Source organism: Chionomys nivalis, chromosome 10 (genome assembly GCF_950005125.1).
Source record: "Chionomys nivalis chromosome 10, mChiNiv1.1, whole genome shotgun sequence".
NCBI lineage: Eukaryota > Metazoa > Chordata > Mammalia > Rodentia > Cricetidae > Chionomys > Chionomys nivalis.
The window spans coordinates 4,053,315-4,059,795 of NC_080095.1; positions in this window are offsets into that span (position 1 = coordinate 4,053,315).

Consider the following 6,481-nt stretch of genomic DNA (forward strand, 5'->3'; position numbering starts at 1 on the left):
AAAGCAAAACTCAGAACTCCGGATCATGGCTTCCTCCTAAGTGAATCTCCCATGGTACCTGCAGAACTCCGGATCATGGCTTCCTCCTAAGTGAATCTCTCATGGTACCTGTTATTCCTAAAATAATGCGGGGGAGTCCCCCGGGGGGCTCACGGAGCAGCAAGCTCCGGTGGGTCCCGCAGAGTTCCCAATGCCCGGCGGTTGTGAGCAGACCCATGGACACAGAAAGTAGCCATAAAAGCATTTATTAAAAGGGGAGAAAGGGGGAAAGGAGGGAAGGAGAGAGAGGGAGGGAGGGAGGGAGGGAGAGAGAGAGAGAGAGAGAGAGAGAGAGGAAAAGAGAACCAGAGAGAGAGAGCGCGGCCACGCTGAAGAAAACAGGAGAGACAAGATGGCGCGGGCAGGTCAGAGGTCATGGGAGTGGGTGTGGCTTGTCCCTTAAAGGGAAAGGAAAGCACAACATTCCCAGGTCTTCCTTATAATAAAAAGCATGAGACGAGACACCACAGCCCAAAGGAACTGGGGCGGCGAACTTTCAAGACTGTCAAGACTGCTTCCTGCTGATTGTGGGCATCGTCTTTTTGGGGGGGGGCGCGAGAGAAGGCTGGGTGCTGGTCGCATCCTGGCATGGCTGGTCTCTTTGCCTTTGACTGGTGTCTGTGGCATGAAAATTGTCTGGTGTCCCTAAGGTGTTGGCAGAACAAAAACAAAGTTAAATTAAGAAAAAAATTTTAGGACCAGGGAATTGAGGGGGTATCTGACCTGTTTAAGATGGATTTCTTAATTCGGCTCCCTTTTGGTGAGGTCACCTCGCAAAACCTCAACCTGGCGAAACCTCTCAGCTGTCAAACTGTCAGAGATCTTTGAGAAGAATAAGATTTTACTTGAGTTACTGATTAAAAAATGACAGAGAGCTTACTTGATTGGCACCCAGAGCTACTCTTTTTGGGTCCTCTGTGGTCACTGAAGGTTGCATTTGACATTTTCTGTTTAGCGCAGGCTCCAGAAGACCCTGTGGGCTAAGAAATCTGTAGGAAGACAGGCCTACCTTGACCTGAGCAGCTAGGCTGTCGATTCCAGTGATTTCGTCCATGTCTGGAGGTCTTTACTTTAGATGAAAGGCAGGTTTGCCCAATGGTCAACGCTCTGCAGTTGAAGCGAAATGCAGAAGGACGTTGTTCTGCACGCGTCTGTCTTAAGTCTTCTTTGGAGGGAGCAGAGAGCTGCTGCTAGGAGCCAACCTGTCTCTTTTTGTTGTTGTGAGAAGTTTTTTTTTTTTAATAATTAAATATTTAAATATCACATTCCCTAGATCTCTGAGCAGTTGAGGGCAAAGAACTGTTTGTAATATAAGGTTAGTGGCAGAACCGACAATGGTAGAGAACCGTTTAAGAGACTTAAAGGTACATACCAGTTTAAAATATGGGACTCATGTTTTGTAGTCTGAAATGAGATGTAATAAACAATTATTATATATAGAAAGAGTGAACAGGAATTGGGCAATGTGGACGCCTCTAATGGGCCCAATTAAAGGCATTTGATCATTGCTCAAAACACATTTAACCGAGTTAACACGAAGAGTTTAGTGAGAACCAGGTGAACAGGCAGGGTAAAACCAGGAGAGTGTGATCATGTGGCCTGGCTCCCAGCCAAGATGGCGACCACCATGAGGTTGGAACTGAAAAAAAAAACTGCACCATGCCACGGCTGGAATTGAAAAAGCCGGGAAGCCGGTTGCTATCCAGAGCCAAAATCGTGAAAACCCGCAGGACGAACACCCAGGACCGCGTGGAAAAGCGTCCTTTGTCCACGGGTGGGGTGCTATGGCCTAGCTGGATCCTGGCGACCCAGAAACCAGGAAGGCTGGGGGCGCCGCTCCGAGAAACGCTTAACCGTAACCGTCGAGAGAAGAGAAAAAAGGAAAGAAAGGAAATGGAAAGAAAAGATAAACACGCTGAGGACCCGGTCCCCAGTCGAATGCACTGCACGGGAAGTGTGCGGTGCTAACGCGGGCGGACCGGCCCCTGGGACCCGATCCAAACACGGCTCTGACAAAGGAAAGCAACCACAGCAGAATGAAAGCAACCGTAGCAGAACACTCACCAAAAGAAGCGCCGATTGAAGCAAGTAGGGAAGCTGGCGAAGTGGAAAAGAACCCGGTTCGGGAGTCACGTGGCACCAATGTTATTCCTAAAATAATGCGGGGGAGTCCCCCGGGGGGCTCACGGAGCAGCAAGCTCCGGTGGGTCCCGCAGAGTTCCCAATGCCCGGCGGTTGTGAGCAGACCCATGGACACAGAAAGTAGCCATAAAAGCATTTATTAAAAGGGGAGAAAGGGGGAAAGGAGGGAGGGAGAGAGAGGGAGGGAGGGAGGGAGGGAGGGAGGGAGAGAGAGAGAGAGAGAGAGAGAGAGAGAGAGGAAAAGAGAACCAGAGAGAGAGAGCGCGGCCACGCTGAAGAAAACAGGAGAGACAAGATGGCGCGGGCAGGTCAGAGGTCATGGGAGTGGGTGTGGCTTGTCCCTTAAAGGGAAAGGAAAGCACAACAGTACCTGCAGTGAGCTGTGTGTTTGCTGACAGACTAAATGTACACTACCAAAAACCAGCATTGCTTTTTGTCACACAGCCACACATTCCTTTTAGCAGCATTCTTATTATTTTAAGCTGTCTCCATTGTCTTCCAAACATAACAATTAGAAGCTGAAAAGCATCCAGCACCAAATCCAGCAAGGTCTCCCAGTGAACAAAAATTTAACCTAGGATTCACTAAGTGGCCCAGGTTGAGCCAGCAGACTGTAGCACAGTGACCCCCACAGTTGGGTAGCTGGTCCTCTTTGAGACGTTCCTGGGAACCCCACCCAGATTTTAGACTCTAGGTCATGGTTGTGCTCCAACTGTTCTCTTTGTTTTGTGCCTCTTCCATTTTCCTGTGGAGAAAGATGGAAAAGCACGCCTGCGCACCAGGAAGAGTTCGTGGCATCCAGTAGAGGTTGAACAGTGTTTTGTGACTGAGTTGATAGATAAACTCAGGGAGAAAAAAGCAGAAGTGATAAAAAAAAATTACTTGACTTAAGAACTCTACCCAAATGTGAAGTCTTGTGCAACACAGAACACAAGTGTCAGTCATCACACCTAAGTGTGAGCACATGATCTGTCTCTGTAGACAAAGAAGAGGCAATGCGAAGGGAAGGACAAAAATGCTGATGGTTGAAAGAAAAATTTAAAAGAAAAGCTAAGAAGCATTATAAAATCAACCCCTCCTACTTTTATGTTTTATCTGGGGCATTTGCTGACTTGAATCCCTTCCTGGGTAAATCTCTGCCCATTTCCATGTTGTCAGGAACCTTGGCTGTATCAGGTGGGGCAAAGTGAAGTGTGTTCCGGCATCTTCAGCTACTCCAGAGGAGACAGACCCCGCCTGACTGGGTTGCATTCTCATTTAAGCATCTGAAATGTGAAGATGAATCTTGGGAGTTTTCTCTTTATTTTAAATTCTGCAGGTGAAACACTGAACTCTGAAAAATGGGCCTGTCAGTACTGTTTTTCATAAATCTACTGATCTGTCATGTGTTTCTTCGGGTTCCTGACTGCTTGCTAATTGTCACGTGGGGTTTCTCTTATTTCTCTAATCTCTAGGACACAATGAAGCCTATCAATCAGCATAAAAAGCATAAACCCCAGGAAGCAGCCTGCATCTCTGAAATCCCATCTCAGCTGTGAGGAATGTGGTTGGTTTCCAATCTTTCATGTGAGGAGCCAACGCTCTCCCTCACACTAAGACTCTCTGAGTTTGATCCCATGTATACATACAGTCTTCCTGTCTGAAAAGAGAAAGAAAAAATGGAAAAGGAAAGAAATAAAGAACCAGAACTGTTTTCTAATTTGCCTTGGTGAGGATGAGGAGGAGGTAAGTTGTCTGGTAGCTGAAATTACCTGGCATGAGTGAGAAGGAGACATGGAACACCAACAAACCCACTTAAGAGTTTATTAGAGGGAAATGTGCACAGCACCTGGAGATCGAGGTGCAGAGAGAGCGAAAAATGGCGCCAGCTTTTAAAGGCTGCCCCGCACATGTGCACGGGGGTTGGCATGACTGTGTCATACTGATAGCATAGATGACAGGTGACTCACACATGGGGGCAAGGATTTAGCTGAGTAATATGTGAATGTAATAATGCATGTGCTCACGTGCACAAGGGTTTAGCTTAGTCATACGTGGATGTAACCACGCATGTGCACACATGGGTCTCGCAGGGCCTTTTGTGCCCAAGGGCCTGACCGCACATGACTACCTTTAAAACCCAGAAGTGCAACCTTATCTGTGGCTGAATAATTACAGTAGCCCTCACTGTGCAGGAACTTTCTATGTAGTAGAGATGCCATTGAACATCTGAATCCCTCTGACTTAGCCTCCTAGGTGCTGTATCTCTCTCTAATCTCTGGTGCATACCATCCTAGGTGCTGTATCTATCTCTGGTGCACACCATCCTAGGTGCGGTATCTATCTCTGGTGCACACCACCATGCCCAGTTTATGGAGCACTAGATATGGAGTCCATGGCTTTATGCATATTAGGAGAGCACTCTGCCAACTGAGCTATCACTCATAATTAGTTTTATTTTTTAAGTCGTGTCTTCAGTGGATACTGAACTCAATAGCTTTTCCTTCCCTTTCTTCCCTACATTAATCTACCATGAAGGTCATGGCAGGTTACATAAGCTCCTCGGTAGTAAAGGTTGTAATTACAGGGACTTTATAAAATGTGTCTCTGTTTCCAATTAGGCAAAGCCTGAGCTCCAAAGATCTAGGACAGAAATCTCATTTTTTAAGATTTATTTATTTATGTATTTTATATATGTATGTATTTTGTCTGCATGCATGCACACCAGAAGAGGACGTTAGATACCATGAGACTACAGTTATAGCCAGGTATGAGGTGCCATGTGGATGCTGGAAATTGAACTTAGGACCTCTGGAAGAGAAGCCACTGTTCTTAACCACCGAGCCATCTCTCCAGCCACAGAAATCACATTTTTGAGCCAGCAAAAGGGAAACAAAAAGGCTTCTTTTTGCTATTACTAAGTTCTAGGAAATCAAGCCCAGTGCCGAGGCTTCATCTTAGCGACTCAGTGACTCCACTAGTCCTCCAGTGTCATTAGTTTTTTGTCAGGAACTATTTAAGGATCAATGATTTCTTTCTGGAGAGAAGAGTGGAGACTTTTAGAGAAAAATTGAAACCAAGCATTTGAAGATGTAAGGAAATGTAAAACTCTCTGAACTTAGGGCAGGAATGCATGGCTCCCAAATTTCTGTTAGTAAGGATCTCATTATAAAGCTGAGTTATTATGGTCTGGAACCACTACTGTCTGGGACTAATGTGGGATGTCTTTCTGTATGCTGTGAATATGTTTTATTACCATTCCATAATAAATACGCCAATTTGACCAATAGCCAGGAAGAATAAAGCCAGACAGGAAAACAAGCAGAGATCCAGGGAGAAGAAAGGTGGAGTCAAGGAAGACTCCAGCAGCCATCAGAGGAATAAGATGCCAGAGAATTACCAGTAAGCCATAGGGCAGGTACAGATTATTAGAAATGGGTTAATTTAAATGTAAGAGCTAGCCAGTAATAAGCCTTATCATCAGTCAAACAATTACAATTAATATTAAGCCTCTGAGTGATTATTTTATAAATGGCTGTGGGACTGGGTGGGACACAGAAAAGCTTCCTGCTACATTTTACGCCCAACAGAAGAGAGGAAATGCTGTGGGATAATCCCTTTCTGTGTTGTGAATATGTTTTATTACAATTGGTTAATAAAGAAGCTGATTTGACCAATAGCCAGGCAGGATAGAGCCAGACAGGAAATTCAGCAGAGAGACAGGGAGAAGAAGGGTAGAGTCGAGGAAGAGCCAGCACTCAGTGGAAGAGTAAGGTGCCAGAGTATTACTGGGAAGCCACAGAGCACATGGCAATAGACAAATGACTAGAAATGGGTTGGTTTATATTTAGAAATAACCAGTAAGAAGTCTGAACCATCATCCAAACAATTATAATTAATATTAAGCCTCCAAATGATTATTTTCTAAGTGGTTGCAGGTACTGGCAAGTGGGAGAGAAACCAGTCCCCTGGAACCAGGCAGGACAGAGAAAAGTCTCCAGCTACATTTGGTGTACTAATGTGGGACTCTTGAGTTTCCACATAAGACCTGAGAAAACTTGAAAAAAGGGGTGGGCATTCGAGCACAGCATGGTGGATTTCCACCACAGTACACAGAGGTGTCTCCAAGCTGTGCAGTATGCTGCATGGCAGATTCAGCTTTTACTTATACAAAAAAAAAAAAAGTTTGGGGATAGCATACTGCAAGCTGCTTGGTGTCAGTATGGACCCATAGCTTCCCAGAGTTGGCGCAGCAAATATGGCTCCTGGAGCTGGTGGTGAATGTACCTCTGCCATGCTAGGAAGCTGAACAGGGTGGAGC